Raw genomic sequence first — 21783 nt, forward strand, 5'->3', positions numbered from 1 at the left:
TATGATTAACCCCATCTCTGTAAGTGTGAAGCCTGTTAAGATGTTGAGCCTGTTTGTAAGAAGGCATTCAGTAACAGTTTTTTTTTAATGAGTAAGTGGGAATAATAACTTGAGACTTTGACTAAAGACTATTTTGTAACAGTTGGTAAATGCCTTTAAGAATGATCTTGTCCCTTCTTTATTTTATTTTAATGATTATACCATCAAATTAATAAAGCTTATGCTTTAAAAATAGGCCTTAGACTTATTTTTTATTTTAGTTGTGAAAAATAGTTGTTTTTATTTTTATTTTATTTAAAAATTTCATATATGTGCATTGTATTTTCATAGTTCCCCCCCCATAAAATTCATGGCCTCTTTTAATTATATTGTTTTTTTTATATATGAACAAATAAACACATAAATACAACCTGCTGGGTTCATCCAGTGTCGTCTGCATATATGTGTTTTTAGGGCTGACCGTGGGGTTGGATAACAAATGAGGTGTTTGTCCCTGAAGAAGACTAATCCTCCCTCTTTGACCGGTCATTACTGTCTGTAGCTCTTCATCTAGGACTGCGGCCCTTTGAGATTCCCCATCCATCTTGTCACGTCAGCACATCAGCTGGGGTCAGCCTTGTTTAGGTCTTGTTTAGGCAACCGTACTGTTGAGATTTCACAGCTTCTCTGTCACGGGTAGAAGACAACAGTATCAGAAGACGTCCTGGTCCTCTGGCTCTTAGAGTCTTTTCACTCCCTCAAGTGCCATGTTCCCTGAACCTTAGGTCAGGGCTTCTATTGCACATGGATCCAGTGGGGTTAGGCACACCGCACTCAGTAGTCCTCCGTGTTTTGACCAGTGGTGTTTTTCTGGAATAGTTCCCATCTGCCGCCAAAAGAAGTTTCCTTGATGAGGGACGAGAGCAACACTTATCTATCATCTTTCTGGACCAGAGCACAGGATGTGTACCTCGGGCTAGGCTGGATGTTGAGAACAGCAGAAGGGATCACCAGATTGGACCAGCGCAAGCAGGATGTTTAAAAACAAAAAGGTTTTTGTTGTTGTTGTTGTTTTGTTTTTGTTTTTTAAAGGAGGTAGAATTTAGCCATTTAAAATCTAATTTAATAAAACATTTTTTTTCTTTCCCTTTAAAAGAAAGATGATACTAGAATATCACCATCTCTCAATTTTTCCCACTTTTTGGAAAATGAAATAATAGAGAAAAACCCAACTGTATGGTCAGTTAATAAGACTACCTACTAGAATAACTGTGAGGAGGAAAGGCCCGATTTCAGGCATGTTTAAAGAAGAAATGTTTGATCGGGTGTATATGGAAATGGGTTCCCTGTGGCATGGAGCAGCTCACAGTGAACATTCTTGGGATTTGGGCCCAAGGTGAAGAAATCCTTCTCCCGAAGAGTGTGGTGTGTGAGAGGACAGGGGTGAAGACAGTAGCTCACCCCGGGCTCTCCTGCTCTGCAGAAGAGAACTGTGGACAGTGAGTTCAGAGTCCTGGAGACTCACGGGATTCCTGCCCGGCTTTGCTGCAGTTACAGCGTTTGTGGCTCTAGAGACACGGCCTGCAGGGCTGTGGTGGGGAAGGCATTCTCTTTCCTTCAGAGTCAGGCATCACCTGTTTGCCGTCCCTGCCTCCTGAATCCCGGGTCTCCGCTTCCTGGATTCTCTCTCCCTTCCTTCCTCCCTCCTCCTCCTCCTCTCTTTCTACGTCATCTCCTTATTTTAGAGAAAATTGCTGCCGAAAAATATTTTTGGTTACAACGTGTATTCTGGGGACATAAAGTATTTCTTGAAAACCTTCATGCTGAGATATATGTTTCATTTTCTAGCAGCGTGCTTTCATAACTCTCCAGATACGGTGCAGATTCATGTTTTGATATTTATTTGCTTTTCCTTCCGTGAGCATCCTGATTTACTTTTATCTGATACCGGCTCCATTTACGGCAATCAGCTGGTATCTGCCTGTCACAATTGCTTTGACGAGCCGCATATGAGAAGTGCAGGCGTGGTCTTGGTGGTGATGCTGGCACTCGCCTGAGTCACAGCTTGTGCCTCATCAACTGCAATCTGATTTGTGATTCACAAAACCTTATTTCCACTGCATCCTCTCTAACCTCCCACCTAAGCTTTGGCTATGGTGATAAATATGGAATGATGCTTCGTTTTAGTAGAAAACCTAACTAATTTCCGGTGACAGCTATGAAATATTCTGAAAACTTTAAACAATAATCTTTGCATTAATTAATTGCTTTTGCCCTGTTTTTACAACTTGTTTAAAGTTATGCTTAGAGGGTTTATCAAGTTGATTACTAACTACTGATCTTGACAATATTTCATTGAATTTTTACAAGTTGGGAACGTTTATACCCTGGGGATCTGAACCCAGGTGGCCATAGGTAGCTTTGACTGAAGTGACTCGGGGCTCTGATACAAGAGCGGATTGTAAAGTGTGCTCTGGAGGCTGGGGATATGCTCAGTGGTACTTTGTCTAGGATGTTTAAAGAACTGGGTTTGATCCTCATACCAGACAGCCAAACTACAAACAAAATCAAAGCAAATATATCAACCAGGGTGTTAGTTTAGCCACTTAGGAACATGATATCTGCACCTTTGTGGGTTACATTATGGAAACTTGATACATGTATATAATCTGTAATAATTAAATAGGGCAGCCAGCAGTTCCATCATGTTAAACCAGACACAGGTAAATATGGAGTCTTTTCTCTTCTGTACAGAACCTGGGTTAAAATTATATATGTACATGTATATAGAAGTGTATATTTATACATGTGTATAGGTCATAAAATTAGAAAGGGGCTCATGAGAGGTAGGAAGTGATTTTAAGGGAGATGGGGAAAGAGGCTAATACACACACACACACACACACACACACACACACACACACACACACACACGGAGAAGGTAGCCAGCCAAAGAGGCCAGGAACATGGAGAGGGCACTAGGGGGTGGTGGTGAATAGAAATTCTATGAAGAAATTCCACCTTACACCGGAGCGTCTTCATTCTTCAAGGCTTGACAGGGGTCCTTGGGGGTGGGTCGTGCTGTGTCCTGTGCCTTTGGCGTGGGTAGGAATGTACAGAAGAAAGCACTGATGCTCCGAAGCTTGCAGTGTTGACAGTTACCACCCTAAGGCTGTGGGACACAACTGGGACTTTCCCTAGCTCCTGATGGATAAGTACAAGTGAAACTGGGACTTTCACTGGCCACTACAGTTCCAGCTGAGGCCTGGGGATGACACTTACTTCCAAATGGACAAGGGCAGGTGTGACTCAGGCTTATGGTGATGGTAGCCTTTGTCCCAGAAGCCGAAGGATGTCTTCTGCATGTGAGGCACGTACTGGCCCCAAGGCTTCTGATGACATCAGAGGGTCAGCCACCGGCCCCTAAGGTAAGGTGACGTCTGTCAGTGGCTGTCGTTGCAGATTGGATTCTTGGGAATGGGAGCAGCACAGTGTGAGTTCCTTGTTTACAGCAGGGCTGTCACTCCTAGACCAGACAGTCCCCAAAGTGGACGGAAGGCCCGTGAGGACCAGGGCACACCCCTTGACTCGGCTGCTTGGATGCGGGTTCCCTGTGGCCTTTTCGCTTAGCCTTTCCTGGCAGGATGGACTGCTGAGGTTAGCTGAAGCTCCTTCTCTAGGCTGCCCTTCTGCCTCTTCACGCGGTCTCTCTTGACTTGCTGGTTTCAGCAACTCCTCCCAGGGCTCTTCTTGGAGTTCTTTTTCCTTTGCTTCCCTGGCTCCTATCCATGGCAGAGTCAAGGACAGGGCACCTCTGGTCAGCTGTCTCCTCCTAGTCTCCTGCGTCCAGTGTCAGAACTTTATGAAGTTTATGCTGTTCTCTACTTCCCGATTGAGGTTGCACAGACTTGAGTGGCCCGGTGTACAAGACAGGGTGGACACCAGGCTTTCCCGTGCAGTTTGCCACCTACTTGTCACAACAGCTCAGCAAGGTGCCACTGCTGCTCTCTCTTACACGGAGGAAGAGGAGCGAGGCATGAGACACAAGACTCTTTTAAGACCTGTTTATTTTATGTGTATGTGTCTTGCCTCCATTGCATGTAAGTGTGCCATGCATGTGCAGGCCTGCCGAGGCCGGGAGGATATCAGATCCCCTCGAACTGGAGCTAGAGATGGTTGTGAGCCACCATGTGGGTGCTGGAAACTGAACCTGGGTCCTCTGCAAGAGCAGCAAGGGATCTTAACAGCTGAGCCATCTCTCCCGCCCTGAGATAAGAGAATCTTGGGATGGATCACATTTGTTATGTTGGGAATTATGTATATAATTCAACTTATATATAGGAAATCCACACTGGGTGACTTATAACTGTCTATAACTCTGTTTCCAGAAATCCAGCTCCCTCTATGTCCTCCATGGCACTTGAACACATGGACGCATATACATGAATACACACACACACACACACACACACACACACACACACACACACACATACACTACAGAAATTTTAAACAGTCTTTCTTTAAAAAATATAATGTATAGAAATAAGGATGGATGCTGAAGTCTCAAAGCTCATGGATCTTCATCCTGGGAAGCCTTCAGCGTGATGCGAGACAAGGCACAGCTGTGGTAGAAGCACTGCTTTCTAAGTGTGCCAGGGTCCAAGCAGCCGCTCTCAGAAATCTGAGTGGTTTGGAGCTATCAGCCCGCCCCGAAGCTTTCTCGGTTGAGGGCGAGTCCACCGTGAAGTGTGATTCCACTCTTTCTGTATAAGCCTGTTGACCGACCGTGAGGATGAAAATGTAGACTTCCCCAGGCTTTGAAGTGGTGTGGAAGGCCTGTCTCCGCACCCCAGATTGTTCCTGTCTCGGCTCTCAGACCGTTCTGCTGCTTCGGTAAGTGAGATGCTGCTATTTTTAGTTGGGAAGATGGTTTTTTTTTTTTGAATCACTGGCATATTCACTACACATTTGAGGAAATAAATGTTAATTTATATGTGCATGTTTAATTTTCATAAAGCTAACATACTGCATTTAGGAGACATGGTCCTTTTAATGGAAGTAGTTTCTAATTGAAGCTAGTTTTTCAGGCCAAGGCCATTGCTAGGTCCATTTCTGTAGAGCTAGTAAATAAATTTAACGTGGAATACGGACTTTCCAGTTCTGGCTGAGTAAAAAACCAAAGCAAGTCAATTAACCCTTACATCAATTCAAGGGACAGTGGGGGCTGCCATTCTGTTCGTTAGCTTTCTCTCTCACTCTTCATTATCAGAGTCGAGGGAAAGGGACGGACAGAAGGATCGTTACATGCAGGGCCAAAGGGGTCTTACCCCATGCTACCTAGTTCTTCGTGTTTGACAGAAACTTTTGAAAAGAGGAATACTGTGACAGAACATTTGAAGGGTGTAATTTGTTTTATTTTGTTTTAAAGAAAAGTTTTCAAATGTACTCCTGGAGGGTCAGTGGGTAAGAGCACTGGCTGCCCTTTCAGAGGATCGGTGTTCGGTTCCCAGCACCCATTTTGAGTAGCTCACAACTGCCTGTGACTCTGTCTCCTAGGGACCTGATGCCTCCTTCTGGCCTTTGTAGACACTTGCACTCACATGTGCACACACACAACTCTCTCTCTCTCTCTCTCTCTCTCTCTCTCTCTCTCTCTCTCACACACACACACACACACACACACACACTATATACACACGCATAAATAATAGATCTTTAAAAAAGTGTTAAAAGTAGAAAATATGTACCGTAATTACCATAGTCCTCACCAATACCATTGGACTGTCGATGGTTTTGTCTGCATCACATATTTTGTGTTTCCATACCTGAGAGCATCGGCCATCATGCAGTGTAGCAAATTATGGACTGTGACTTTTGTCACTGGCTAGATGCTCCATCCCAGTTTTCTCATGATAGTTAGAGCAAGCTATATCTTCTTTGAGCTCATCTTCCACAGAGCCCTTACTCTAACATTGTGTGTCCATATATACCTGTAGGGAAAATACATTTTGTACGTATGGCTACTCAGCTATGAAGGGACTTGGGACACTAATGATGTGTGCCCTTTGTTAAAGCAATCCAACATTATGAGAGTGGAGAGACTTGATACTAAAAAAGAAAACCAGAGACAACTGATCCCCCAGTGACTTAAGAAGCTGAGACATTGGAGACCATCATAGCCTAGAATTTGAGAATGAACTTCTAGATAGAACTTTTGATAATGTTAGGATGCTGACAGAATCAACAAAGGAAAATTTGGTAATTTATATTTTGCTTTAAACATTGACAAATAGGTATTAAATTATGTTAGACTTGCTCTTTGTTGGTTTCTCATATATGTATGTGTGTGTGTAGTGAATGTGTAGTATGTGTGTATATGTAGTGCACGTGTGTGTAGTGTTTGTGTGTGTAGTGTGTGTGTCACACATCAGAAAATTGAGCTCTCTGGAGGCTAAGGCAGGAGGATTGCCAGGACTTCCTATCTTATTTATCAGTACACATAAGTGATGTATGGTTTACATATCTAGTACCAGATCATCCAAGGCAAGACCCTGGCTCAAGGAAACCAATCGAACAAGTACATATGCTAGGTCACTCAGTGTCCAAACTACTGTCATTTTGTTTGTTAGTCATGTTGGAAGATAGGAAAACACTTTTGAAGGAAGTCCTCATGAAAGAAAAATATCCATGAAACGCTTCAACCAAGACAAGAAGTAAATCTGCCTTAGTGAAAGTTACTGCATCAAATAATAGAAAAATAATAGAAAGCTATGACTGAGTGTAAGGAGGGTCCAGTCTGTGCAATCACTAAGGGTGGCATCTTCATGAAAGGCCAGGAAGGAAGAAAGACAGACACTAGCATGGATGACCACAAAGAGTGCCAGAACACCTTCAACTTCCTTCCCAAAATGTTCCAGAAGGCATTCAAAAATTGTGCTTACAAGTCATGGTTGGAAGAAAACTCAATCGGTCATGTAAACTGTAAAACACCAGTCACAACAAACCTCCAAAATGACTGTAATAAAAAAGGCAGATAATCACAAGTGTTGACAAAGACATGGATAAATTAGAACCCTCGTTTTTTTTGTGGTGAAAATAAAGATAAACAGTAACCCTGGAAAGCAGCCTGGCAGTGAAGCTACATGTCCAAGAGAAATAAAGTATTTGTAGAAAAATTTGTGTATGAATATCCACATCAGCATTACTCATAGTGGCTAAATAGTGGAAAACCCCAAGTAGTCATCAATTGATTAGTGACTAAATAATGCAGTATGTCCATAAGTGGGATTAAATTGGTTATAAAAAGAAATGAGGGGCACATACTTATAACAACATAGACTAACTTTGAAAATATGTTAAATTAAAGACGTGAATAATTCACCTTGTATGACATCTCTATAATAAGGAGCTCCCTAGAGACAGGAAGTAGATTAATGCTTTCCAAGGACTGGGTAGGTGGTGGTAAGTGTGTTCTCAGAGGAGAGATTTAGAAAGGACTTTCTTTTGGGGTGAATGAGAATCTTCTTTTTTTTTTTTTTTTTTTTTTTTTGGTTTTTCGAGACAGGGTTTCTCTGTGTAGTTCTGTGCCTTTCCTGGAACTTGCTCTGTAGACCAGGCTGGCCTTGAACTCACTGAGATCCACCTGCCTCTGCCTCCCGAGTGCTGGGATTAAAGGCGTGCACCACCACCGCCCGGCTGTGAATGAGAATCTTATAGAGCTGGTTGTAGTGGTGGCTGCACAACTCTGTGAATATGTTGAAAACCAAGAGTCATGACTTTAATGGGTAAGTTTTGTGAACTTACATATTAAATTACATATAAAATTGTTAAAATAACTAATGGTTCAACAATTCACAAAGATATGTGTTTTCACTATGATGAAAAGTAAGAACAAAAAAAACCCATGAGTGCTAGAAGCAACTGGTCAAAGACAGTAGTGAGCTAAGGCATGTTGGCTGTCATGGACAGCACCCAGGCACTGCCTTTTATGGCACTGTGCGATGTAAGGAGGCTATGGGAAGAGAATGCGTTAAATCACAATGTTTTAAAAAGAGTAAATCATGATTCTCATGCAGTTACAATGAATATGTATTAAAGACTTGACTTCACTTAGGCAGTGAAGGAAACTGGCAAATGTTCTAACTAGTTCAAAAGAGAATTCAAAGAATAGACATCCTAACACATGTTCTTCAACAACTCTTCGACAATGATCCGAGCTGGAAATAGATAGTGTGGCAGAGTGTGCCATCTGTAGGTACTGCTTAGCAAGGGAAGAATCAGATGGCTTGGGGGTATCCTCTAGACCACACAGTTTTATATTGAAATATACAGTTTTCCCCTATGCAATTATTTGTCCCAAATAATTCATGACATAGACAGTGGCTGAGGCTCCACCAGGGTGAGAAGCAGCACCAGCATAGAGCACATGAATATTCAGTGTTTGTGCCCAGAGCTGTAGGCCTGACAGGAATGATGGAGATGGATACCAGAGCTGAGGGAGAGGCTGATTTGTCCAGACAGGAGGCAGTAGCTTGAGGAGGAGAGGGGCAGGAAGGGAAGAGAAGGGCCACCTCGGCGGGCATGAGGGCAACGTAAATAGATGGGCCTCGACACATACTCCATCTGAGGGATGCAGGCACGGAGGGAGTCCAGGCTGGATCCTTGCTTTTAGAATCAAGTTCCAGGTGTTACGCAAGGAGCGCTTTCAAAAAAATGTGACCAATTTACCTACTAAACCGATTCATTCACATCCATTGACCAAATTCACCAGCTTGTTTCAGTTCGCCATAGTATTGGCAAATTGCTCATTGAGTCAAACTATCTTTTAAAAAATTGATCTGTTTCCAAATTCTGATTCCCTGGGCAAATGGGTTTGCCAAAGTTGAGTGGTTCTTTTTGTAAGCCACATTCTACATGCATTAATTTACACATTCTTTCGTTGACAGACATTTCGGCACTTACTGTGTGTCTGGCCCCGTCTGCAGCAGAAGCTTCTGCCAACGGAGTTGTAGAAGAAAATGCTCTCAGTGATACATAATTGACAAAGATGCCTTGATTCGTAAGGATCTACTCCAAATGGGAGTCTGAGTGAGTAGTAAGACGGTTGTGGTGATTTGAATAGGGATGCCCCACATAGGCTCATATATTTGAATACTTGGTCATTAGGAATTGTGCTACTTGGCAGGGATTAGGAGGTGTGGCATTGTTGGAGGAAGTGTGTCCCTGGGGGTTGATTTTGAGGTTCAAATTCTCAAGTCAGGCCCAGTGTTGGGGATGTCTTTCTGAATGCTGTGAATGTGTGTTGCTCTGGTTTGGTTGATAAATAAAATGCTGATTGGCCAGTAGCCAGGCAGGAAGTATAGCATAGGCAGGATAAGCAGAGAGGAGAATTCTGGGAACAGGAAGGCTGAGTCAGGAGTCGCCAGCCAGACAAAGAGGAAGCAAGAGGTGAAGGCAGAACTGAGAAAAGGTACTAAACCAAGTGGCTAAACATAAATAAGAATTATGGGTTAATTTAAGTGTAAGAACTAGTCATTAGTTAGCCTGAGCTAATGGCCGAGCAATTTTAATTAATATAAGCCTCTCTTGTGTTTACTTGGGTCCAAGAGGCCACAGGGCCACGGGAGCCAGGCAGGACCAGGAAAACTTCAGCTACACTCTTCTTCCTGCTGCCTTTGAGCTGGATGTAGAACTCTCAGCTACCTCTCCAGCACCATGTCTGCCTGCACGCTGCCATGTTCCCTGCCATGATGATAGTGGACAAAACCTCTGAACTGTAGAAAAGACTCCAATTCAATGCTTTCCTTTACAAGAGTTGCTGTGCTCATGGTGACTCTTCACAGCAACAGAACACTGACTAAGACAACAGTGCTGTGGACCATGACAAGACACGGAGAGTGGCTTAACATCCAATAAATATCCACAGAATCCTTCCTCTTAATTGGCACAGTGCTCCACAGGTTGTTAAGAGGCAGCAAAGGGCTAGAGATGTTGCTAGAGCCCTTGTCTAGCATGTGCAAGGCCATGGGTTTGATCCTCAGCACTGCCCAAAATAGAAACATCAGGAGATAGCAGCTTTATAAAAGGAATGAACAGATCGGGTTTTACAGATTCCTACATAAGTTATTTGACACAGGTCACTTACTCTTCCTGCAGAAATAATGCTAAAGCAGGAGTTAGGTTCCCAGTTCAGTGCTCAGCAGTTTAATCACAATGTAGGAGGGAGTGTGGCAGGAGAGAGAGAGAGTGTGTGTGCTCTGGTCTAAGAAATGAGGACTTGGGGATCCTTCCGGCCTGGCTTTTATTAGCTGTGATCCTGGACATATAGCTGAAGGTCTCTGGCTCTCAACTCTGAAGTGAGGATGGAAATCTCCACCCAAAGGCTGGCTAATTAAACGAGAAGGTGTAAAGCAGATCCAAGCTGCCTCTCCTAGGCTGCATGTACCCCAGGAGAGCTACGAATGTGGCCCAATGCACTTGTAGACCACCTCATGTTGCAGTGTCAAAAGACTGGAAAGTCAAAGTTCTCAAAGAACTTCTGTTGTTATTGCTTTCTGCCTTCTTGAAAAGAATCGAGAAAGTATAAGCTGCTATTTCAGGGACTCTGGTTCCTCAGCCCCCTGTGCTGTAGTATTGGCCAGGGGCCCCCTCGGGGGCATTTTACTTGCCTAAGGCTGGTCCTTTTATAGCAAATGGTCTTTGAGTTATTTGTGCTTTTATAGTTGGGATGCACTCAAGCCTGGTTCTAGTTTGTATTACACGTTAGCCATACATTTCTGGGAAGAGTAACCAGGGATGCCACTCATTTGATTCAGCTGCAATCCACTTGTCGCCAGGCTCTGAGAACACAGGCCTCTCTGAGGAGAAGGTAGGTCTTTCCTGTTATAGAACCTCCTCTGCTCACGTTTCTCCCCAAATGTCACAGATCAGGGGCGAAGCCGCATTCGATCTGGGCCCTCCCTCAGCAGACAGAAGACAATAGCAGGGTGTGCATCACTTCAGGCTCCCCACTTCACCGTGCTGGCTTTTTTTTTTTTTTTTTTTAACCATGGCTTTGAAGCTGTACGTGAGCGATGAAGCCCTCAGCATGCTTCCTCAGTGCAAACCGGGATGTGGGCAGCGCTGGGTAAAGCAGGCCCATCTCTGAGGGGCTGAAAGCCAAGAGGAAACAGTGACATGACAAGAAAACGGACACAGGGGGAGAATGGTGGCTGGCTGGAAGACTTTGGAAGGCTACAGGATGTGTAACACACCGACACCCTCCTCGTGCAGTGGACGGTAAGTGCCGTACGAAGATGCCACCGAAGACTTTTCGCTGAGGCTGTGTTTGTAACCGAAAAGTCCTTCGATCAACAGTGTTTGACAAAGGGGACTGACTGGTAAATAGTCATGATAGACCTATGCAATTAAAAACCACGACACCTGCTAAAAAGGCGACTGTTCTTTATTACTGATTTTGAGTGGCTTTCATGTTAACTCGTAAAGTAAAAGAAACTTAAGATGCAGATGTGGACTTACAGTATTCTGTAAGTTTGTGTAAGAAAATGAATAAAACCATATGCGTACGTACACAGGTGCTTCTGTGGAACATCTGTCTCTCTGAGAACTGGGTAGCATTGGGTGTAATCGGGGAAGGCAACCAGGAGGAGATTTTTTTTTTAAATTTATATGCCTTTTATATCTCTATTATTTTCAACTCTATGGCTGCTCAAATAATAAAGAAGGTAATTGTTAAAGATGAAAAAACTTAAGCTGTGACCCGAGATCGATATCTAGGCTGGATGAGAAGGTGGAGATTTTGTTGAGAAATGTAGAAGCTCAATATGTAAATGTTTGCTCAGGATTCTTCCTCCCAATTATGGTGGTTCTTCAAACTTACAGCCTGTTTGGGTGTGTACTTTATTGAACTGAGAGAGGGAAGAAGTGTGCAGTGGTGGCGGAGGCGCCTCGGTCTGTGTTTGCAGAGAGCCTTGGTTGTAGCGCAAGCTGGAGTTGTCTCTGCAGAGTTGCTGACTTCTGATAAAGCGGCCCGTTTCAGTAGTAAGGAGATGCACGCTCCCTGATGATCTCATCTTTTCACTCACTGGTTCACTCAGAGAATATCCAGTACCTACCGTAACCTCCGCACGCTCTAAAGCACCCGGATTATAACAGTGAACAAAACCATTTCCATATGGAGTTTATATCCTATTTGCAAAATAGGCAATGCATACATAAATAAAAATCCAGAAACTTGTAGACACCATTAAGAGGATAAAGCAGGAAGAGAGGACAGTGTGTGCCTTAGATAGGAGAGTGGGGAGCCGTTTGGGGTACCCAGAGAAGTCTTGAGGGGGTAACAGAGAAAAGACCAGAATTGGGACACGGAGTCAACATGCAAAGGTCGCAGAGGGAGGGAGGGTTTTAAGTAAAAGAGCACAGAGCTGGAAGTGCTTGGCCTGTTGGGGACCAGCTAGGACAAGTGACCAGCTAGGACAAGTGACCAGCTAGGACAAGTGACCAGCTAGGACAAGTGAAGTGGAGCATCCGGGGTCGGGACTGGGGAGGAACATGGAGGTGGGCGCTATCAATGCTTTCCAAACTCCCGTGCGCATCAGCCATTTTGGGGTCTCACCAAAACACAGAATCTAGTTCTCTAGGCTTATGAGGCGGCCTGGGGCGGTGTCTTTCTTTCTACATAGCTCCCTGTAATGGTACTCTGGCTATACTTTGTGTAGCAAAGGGTTGGACGCCGCAGTACCTGTGGTTAAGGAAAGGGGGTTAAATTTTGTTCTTTGTGTGACAGACAGACACTGCAGTTTTAAATGGAGGAGTGACAACATCCTGTCTGTGATTGCAAAGATTCCTCCGCCTGTTCTATGGAGGCTGCACCATTTATCTGTAGGGCAGCAGCAGGTAAACGGGACTTTGCTGAGTGACTTGGCTGGGAGTAAAAGCGGCTTGCACTAGGACAGTAGTAGTTGGGGGGGTGTTGGGAAGGTTCGGGATATATTTTGGAGGCAATGCCAACAGAACTTGCTGGTGGTTAGGATCAGAAAAAGAGGGAAGGAATTGATTGTGGGAGGTCTACCCATTTCTCCGTGGGAGGCCGCTCCCACTTTTTCCCCAGGGTACTCTTGAGGGAGGAGGGAGAAATATTGACAGCCCCAGGAAGGCCTGGATCAATATCCACTGGCCTCTTCTGTCTCTTCAAAAGGGATTTTTATTGGAATACCAAGGGGAGGAGCAAAAGACCTTCCCATAGCACAGCCAAGTGCAGACCCTTTCCAAACATCTGGCAAAACACGCACATGGTCAAGCAATCCTCTACTGCAGCCCCGCTGGGTAAAGCAAGCTCAGATCTCAGTAGGAAACCTCTGTGGGTCTCCACAATTGATGGTGTTCCTGATTATTTAGTGGAGTGAAAACCAACATGGAGAATGGAGGTGTCACATCTGAGACAGTAAACCTGAGGGGAAGGGGGAGACTTCCCTGTCCATGACACGTTATCTGAAGTGTGCTTAGTGAAAGCCCTTTGCTCACGGTGCTGGCTGTGGAGGCCCCTTAGACCTTGCTTAAAGAGGCCAGTCTTGAGTGTCTCTTCCAAGGAATCTCCCACAGAAACTGCATCACTAGCGGTCTTATTGAAGGGGCCCTCCAACCACTGCACCAGGGATTGACCTTGGTGCTCCAGCCAGGAACCAGGGAATGGTGCCTGGTGACGGCACACCCGCCCTCAATGGTGCTCAAGCCACCTCAGGAAGGAGATGTCTGCATTGCCTGGGCTTGGATGATCTCAGCCATCTCTAGCTTGGGGAACTCTTTGGGCGTCTACATCACCTCTACCAAGGCTCCGGGACATCACTGAAGAGGGGACAAGAAGGATGTAAGAAGTGAGGGAAGGGGTGGAGTGAGGTGGGATGCTGTCTTAGGAGCTAGGTAGTACTGCTGCTTTCTGGATCTTACAGTGGGTCTGTTTACTAGCACAGAGTAGGTCTCACTAGCACCGAGTAGGCATGTCAGTAACTTGATGTGGGGGTGGGAATGAGGAAAGGGGCCCATGAGGCCTGAACCCCTCCCTGAGAAGTTCTAAGTAGATAATGGTAGCTAGGCAGGAAGGGCTTGTGAAGCCCCACCCCTCCCTGAGTCTAAATGGGCAGTTGAAATGATTGCTAGGGAGGGAGAAACAAATTCTTCAGTGGAATACCATCCATAGAGACCTATGCTTTTGTAAACAATCCCTCGCCAGGATCTTGTAAGAAACCCTAACAAAACACAGCGGGGAGAGGAGGCTGGGGAGGTGGATCAGTGGATAAAGCACTCCTTGCACAAGTTTGTGTCCCGAGTTTGGATCTCCCCCAGAGGTAACGTTGGGCAAGTGTGGTGGCCACCTGTAACCTCAGAACTCTGGAGGCAGAGACAAGGGGAATCCCCGGGGACAAGTCAGGACTAGCCAGGAATTGTCTGGGTTCGAAGAGGGTCCCTGCCTCACTGAAAGTGGAGAACAATGGAGGAAGACCTCTGACGTCAACTTTGGGCATGGCCCCTACACACACCTGTGAAGATGAATACACAGATGCATATGTGCCTCACACACATGCACATGGAAAAAAGAAAAAAAATACAATTGGCCACCCAAACCAAACCAAACCAAAAAGAAAACCCCAAAAGAAAAAACACACACCCTCATGAAAATAGGAAAGGGGAGTATCTGGATAGAAGAAATGGGGCAGCAGGAATGGGTGGGGGACAAGACAGGGTGACAGGAGGTGGATTGATCAAAATGCATTATAGCGTATTCTTGAAAACTCCTAAGAAAGCCTTTATCATATGTAATTAATATATGCAAATAGAAGAGAAAAAACAATTAATACACAGCCATGGAACCAAATAAGATAAAAAAGAGCATCCCGTAGGCATGGCAGTGGATAGACTCCTGTTGCAGGCTGCTTCATGATCTGAGACTTCGAGGTGACGTGCATGCTTTCCCTGCAGCATCTGGATGCACACAGCTGCAGCCCAAGGCCATGCCAGGGAGACAGCAAGTAAGCAACCTTGGTGTGTGTTTGAGCCTGAGCATCCGCTGCTCAGAGACAGCAGCTTCCTGTTAGGGCTGTCTTCCCGGCCCGCCGGTGGCCCTCCCTCAGTGCCTTCATGCCATCTCTGCTTTGTGTTCCTCTCAGAGACCATACAAAACTCTCTGGTGTCTCCTGGTGTCTCTTCTTGTGAAGACACTGGTCCTGTTGGACCCAGCCACCCTGTGGCGCTTTGACTGAAATGGCCCCCATAGGCTCACAGGGAATGGCACTGTTAGGAGGGGTGGCCTTGCTGGAAGAAGTGTGTCAGAGGGAGTGAGCCTTGAGGTTTCAAATGCTCAAGCCAGGCCCAGTGTCCCTGTATCTGCCGGCTGCCTGTGAATCAGAGTGTAGAACTCTCTGCTCCTTCTCCAGCTCCATGCCTGCCTGTGTGCCTCCTTGCTTCCCACCACGACAGTAATGGACTAAACCTCTGAACTCTAAGCCAGCCCCAGTTAAGTGTTTTTCTTTATAAGAGTTGCCGTGGTCATGGTGTCTCTTCACAGCAATAGAAACCCTACCTAAGACGTACCCTTATTCCATGTTAGTCCACCCTACCTCCACAAAAGCCTGGTATCCATATACAGTCACACTGAGGTTAGGGATTCAGTGTATGGATTGGGTCAGGGATACACAAATCGGAACCTAGCAGAGGTTGTCTTCCTGCCTCTCAGCATCTATGCCGGTACCTAGGCTCCCTGTTTACAGGGTAGAGAGACAAACGTGAAATCCATCAGCACCTGGTGTCTGTTGCAGACCAACGCAGTGACTTTGGAGAGACACCCTAACCTCTCTGAGATCTCTGGCCTGTAAGCTGGAGGTCGGCCTGCCTTTCACAGTGCCAGGAGAGTGGCAGGAGACGGCATGTAGCGCCTCCAGGCCTGACTGTGCTGGGTGGTAGATGCTCAAGAATGGGCAGCTTTATAGGGTTGCACTTTGCAGGCCACTTGTAATTTTGCCTTTGGGTCTACGGTCTCCACTCACAGGTTTATCACACACCAGCAAAAAGGAACCATGGGTAGCCCTCACAGCGAGAGGGAAAAGGCTTCGCGTCCCCAGTGCTGTCCTGGTACACCTTGCAGTGGACGGTGCTGGCTGCTGTGTGCACTGGCCTCTGGGCCTAGGTAAACTGTTTTGCTCAGATGTCTAATCCCGGCTCTTCGTTATCTTGTGGCTGCCATTCTTGCTAGCTTTGGTCTCCAGCTAACATTTATGATCTCTTTTAAGTAAACATCGGAGAGTAACAAAACCTCATGCACAGCTAATAGGAAACAGCAGGGGGGGGGGGGAGAGAAGTTATTTTCCTCTCCATTACCAGCCTACCTCCATTAAAACCCCGGCTGAGATCAAGGTTATCTGCAACCAGCACAGAGAGGAACCGGGGCCAGCCGCAACACATCCCACAAAGACATTCTCCCGCAAGGGCTTTCTGTTCTCTGGATTCTGCGGGTGCATCTCTCTGACTGCAGCCACTCGGTTGCAGAATTCCAACTAGAAAACCCAGAGTGTATCAAGAGCAGCACCACAGCAGCCCGTCTTGTTAGACATTGAGAAGTTGGAGTGTTTGGATTGTGAGGGCTATCATCTTGCATTCTGGACTTGAATATAAGTCTCTACAATTTTTTTTTTTCAGCTTGTACTTTATGTTCGGGTGTTTTGCCTGCCTGCATGTCTATGCCAAGTATGCACGCAGTGCCCACAGAGGCCAGAAGTGGGTATCGGATTTCCTGGAACTGGAGTTGGAGCCAGTTGTGAGCCACCATGTGGATGCTGGGAATTGAACTCGGGTCCTCAGGAAGAGCAGCCAGTGCTCTTAACTGCTGAGCCGCCTCTCCAGCCCAAGGCTTTGCAAACCCCTCTGGTGCTCCCCCCCCCAAGTGTAGCTAGCTCCCTACCCCCTCCAAGCTCAAAGTACCCCATGGAAGAGTTTGGGTTTGATTTCTGTTTTTTTCTTTCCATCACCGGGGGTAAACACAGGTTGCTGACAGTAGACCTCTGCAGGCTTCAGTCAGAGTCCTGGTCACCTATGCGAAGAGGACAGAGGTGGGGCAGAGGGGGGACCGTGGCTTCTGGGATGGGCGGGGCAGCCTTGAGTGAACCAGCCGCCCCGCCCATCCCAGTGTGTGTGGGATTCTGTCAGGCAGAGCCACCGTGAGGAGAGGTGGTAGCATTGCTCCTCTGTTCAAAACACAGGGCGGTTACTGCCGTGAGGACGCCGGCATGGCAGAAACAAGGGCCTGAGGTGCTGACCCCAGTCCAGCAGAGTTTGCTTCGGGCCCGCTATTAGGACTTGCCACTCCTGGCTCTGAGTTCTCCATGAAACTTCCTCTCATTTTCGGTTAGTTTTTTTGCCTTTGGGAGTCTTGCTTTTCTAAAGTATTTTAAGTGATGCAATCATTAGAAAAACTCCCCTGGGGTTTTTAGTTTGTCCTTTATTGAGTAACGAGCCATTGTGCCGAGGACTGGGCTCCCCCCAAATTTATACACAGAAGCTGTACTTCCAGTGTGATGCTTGGATGCCGAGTCTCCGGAAGTTGTTTGAGCTTAGATGAGAGGATAGGATGGATTGGTAGACACTAATTAGACACTAATTGGTAGATCTAATTAGAGTCCTGAGGAGGAGGACAGACCAGAGCTCCCTGGCTCCCCACAGTGAAGGGGGCACTGGGAAGGCTCCGTGTCAAACCAGGAAGAGGAAACCAGATCCGAACTTTGGGTTTCTATTTCATGGCCTCCAGAAGAATGAGAAGGAAGATCATGCCGTCAACAGCCATCCAGTCTGGTATTTCATTACAGCAGCCTGAGTCAGTCACTGAGATTATTAGCAACAAACATGTTAGTTTTTAAAAGAAAAAAAATGTTAAGTCAGACCTGATTTGTCTGTTTTAGGAAAACGCAAGGTCTACATAGTGCTGAAACTGACCATGCATGCATGCATCCATCCATCCATCCATCCATTCATTCATTCATCCTTCCTAGCTGAGCTTGAGACGAATGAGGTGTCCCTGACTCTGGTATCTAGTGACACATGAGCACTCCTGGAGGATGGGATCAGATCTGTGTTCCCAACATTTCATCCTTAAGTCTCACAGGCCACTTAATTACTATTTTTAAATGAGTGAATCAGAGGGGAGGAGAGTTCATGTACTGCCTCAGAGAGGAGATGATTTTAAATGTTCCAGTGAGCTTTTCTATCAACACAGACAGCAAGAGGTGTAAGCCATCCTGAGTGGGCATTTTCACCTGGTTCTCTGTCCTCTTTACACATCATGTCCTCTCGCTATATCCTTAGGACCCACTGTCCACACAGTAAGTCACGCTGGTGTGCAAAGTCCCAGAGTCTTTGATACCCAGTGAAAGGCGGATCTCTCTCTGCTTTCAAAACCAGAAGAACTCTTGGTATTTTGATCAGGAGGAAGAGAGGAGAGAGAACTTTAAAAAAATTTTTTGCTACATTCCTTTATATTCATTGCTTCATTTATAACCCTGAAAGATGTATCACTATTCCCATTTTAGAGATGAGGGAATGGAAGCTAAGAAAGATCAAACAACTTGCCAGGCCTTGAGGGTAATTGTTTCTGACTCCCAAGTTTCGCAGTCTCAAGGTCGGCTCTGTCCAAGTCTCTTCAATCAGGAGCAACCACTCTTTCATTATGATTGTTACAGTCTTACTCTCCGCCATGTTTCCACACTGACTTTCATGAGCTTTATGGAAACAAGGAAATGTTATCTGCCAGTTTTTCCTCACCTTGGTGTTTGTACCTGTTCATGTATGGGAGCACAAGGGTCTCTTGGCTGTTTGCTCATGTATGTTCCAGGCTAGCTGGTCCCTGAGCTTCCAGGAATCCTCCTGTTTCTCCCTACCACCCCACACTCTCACTGTAGGAATACTGGGATTGCAGGTGTGTGTTATTGTGTTTGGCTTTTCAATAGGTTCTGGGATTTGAACTCACGTCCTTTCACTTGTATGGCATGTACTTTACCCACTGACTCATTTCCCAGCCCTGTAAGATTTGCGTAATTCACTTGAAATCCATCTGAGAAGACACTGTGTGACATAAATATACAAATTTACATAAATATAAAGATATAAATAGTAACTCAGTCCACTTCTGCTAAAAGGGAGACTAGATCCTAGAGAGAAGAAGAAGGGATTGGAGGGAGTAGCTGGGAGGAAATTGAAGATTTTTTTTAGGAAGGCCAGAAATAAGGGACCAAGGGCCGGCAAGGGTGAAGAGGGTCCAATTTCCATACTTATACGCAAGACTTACAGTTGATGTTGCCTGTAAGGATTCTTCCAGCTCTATTTTGTGGATCTCTGAGCATGGACACTGGTCAGCTGAGAGAAACTGGATGGAGCTCCAGTCTTCTGGGATGTGACAGAAGTCCTGAGATTTTCTTGTTTGCTTCTCTGCTGGACTCACACACAGTCTGTGTCCCACTTTGCCAGCCCCTGAGGCCCAGGCTGTAGTCTGCTTGGCAGAGGGCTCCACCCTGCCCCAGAGCTGGCTGGTGGCCGCCTGTTTGTGGATACAGCGTCTGCTTTTTCTCTTCAGCTGTTTCCTGGGATGTTGAACTACCCTCTCACCTGTGGGTCAGCCCACCACTGACCCTCCCTCCTGCGCATGCACCAGCTTGAGGTCCTAGGTCACGGGTCACTGCCGTCCTTTATCAGCAGATAGAATGTTAGAAGTGGCCCCGGGGGAGAGGGGGGGACAGCTACCCCGCTTACTTCAGCTAATCTTATCTGCACGCTGCCTGTGGCATTTGCTGCTTCTTAGGAACATAAATTGCTCTGTTTACCGGATTTTATTTTTTCACCTTAAATAAGATCCTTCTCCTTTGTGAGGAAGACCAGACCTCAGCCCTTTGAAGGGGCAATTGCATAAGAAAGGAATGCCACTGCCTGCTCAAGTTACTGATTTTTCTTTCCTCTTCAAATTCGAGTAGTCCTAGAGTATTTGATGAACTCACATAGGTTTTGAAAAGGAGCCCTTAGAAACAGAGTGGGAATCGAAGGGGGAGGTGCAAACACTAAATAGTTTCCTGGTCCTGTAGCTTGAGAAGGTGCCTGACAGCTTCCTGGTTGGAGGAGGGGCACTCTGAAGAAAAGTCTGACAGCACCTCCCCGAGAAGCACCTCTTGATAGAGTGGCAGGAAGTTCTGCCTCTTGTCATCCTCTAGGCACACAGCACAGAGCAAGCAAGCATCTAGCCCGGGGAAGGTGATTTGATATGGCCTCCCGGTTCTTGGCTTCAGGCACACCACTTTGGCCTAAAGTTGTATATGAGCTCTACAAGTCAAGGCCAATCTCACCCTGGGCCTCCAGGTACAGGGAGAGCAGTGGGTGTACAAGTCGGCTCTCTTCCTCCTCCTCTTCTTCCTCCTCCTCTCCTTCCTCCTCCTCCTCCTCCTCTTTTATAACTCATAGGGTCCAAACAATGCTATTTGCATGCACATGCCTGTGGGGATGTCTTAGTTAGGATTTCTATTACTGTGAAGGGATGCCATGACCATAGCAACTCTTATCAAGGAAAACAGTTAATGGGGGCTGGCTTACAGTTCAGAAGTTTAGTCTGTTATTGTCATGGTGGGAAGCAAGGTGGCACACAGGCAGATATGGTGCTGGAGAAGGAGCAGAGAATTTTCTATCATGATCCACAGGCAGTGAGGCAGAGAGAGATACTGGGCCTGGCTTGAGCATCTGTAACCTCAAAGCCCACCCCCCAGTGACACACTTCCTCTAACAAGGCCACACCTACTCCAACGAGGCTACACCTCCTAATAGTGCCACTCTCTATGAGCCGAAGGGGGCCATTTTCATTCAAACCACCACAGAGGCCATCTCCTGGAATATGGGAAACCTACATAGGAACATTGGAACAGGGGGCCACACCCTAGTATAAATATAACTTCAGCCCCAACCCTTGTCAGCATCCATCAACTGCTAATAACTTCTCGGGTAGGAGTGGCACCTCACTAGCCCCTCCCCTCATCCATCAATGTTAGAATGTTGAGAGTCTTGATCTTATGCAGACAGCCACACCGCTGTGAAGTCATGAGAGCCATGGCTGTATCACGTCCAGAAGATGATGTTTCACGGCATTCCTCCCCATCCTCCAGCTCTTACAGTCTTTCTGCCCCATGTTCTGTTTTTTTCTGGGACGTTCCCTGAGTTGTGGAGGTGAAGAATTAGTATAAATTTCCCATTTGTGTCTAAGCATTCGACAGTCACTTAGTCTCAGGCACTTTGGCCAGCTGTGAGTCTGCATTGACTGCTCTGGTGTATGCATTTTTCTGTATGCTTTTTCAGTAGAAATAAAGAATTTGCAGTTCCCATTTTATACATAATACATGTTCACACTAAAACAATTTTAAACATGTAAAAGGGGAAAGAGAAATGTATAAAGCACTCAATTCTATCATCAAGAAATGATTTCCTTCTCTGTTATCTTACTAGCCAGACTAGATACTGATATTTCGTGCACAAGAATGGACACAGTATCAGATGCTTGCAGGTGGCTGGCTCTCTAAGAGGGCAGAGTGGATGCAGGGGTGTGGAGTAGAAACTCAGCACAACCACATCCTGGCTGTGACGTGGGCCAGGAACTTGTCATCCTGGACTACAGCCATGACTACATCATGGAGGAGGGATAGAAAAATACATTTCTTGCTAAGTACTGTGCAAGGGAAAGATTTCACAGGACAGATGTTCAATAAATGCTTGGTATAGTGACCGCGCATGCAC

Source organism: Peromyscus maniculatus, chromosome 3 (genome assembly GCF_049852395.1).
Source record: "Peromyscus maniculatus bairdii isolate BWxNUB_F1_BW_parent chromosome 3, HU_Pman_BW_mat_3.1, whole genome shotgun sequence".
In the NCBI taxonomy this organism is placed as follows: domain Eukaryota; kingdom Metazoa; phylum Chordata; class Mammalia; order Rodentia; family Cricetidae; genus Peromyscus; species Peromyscus maniculatus.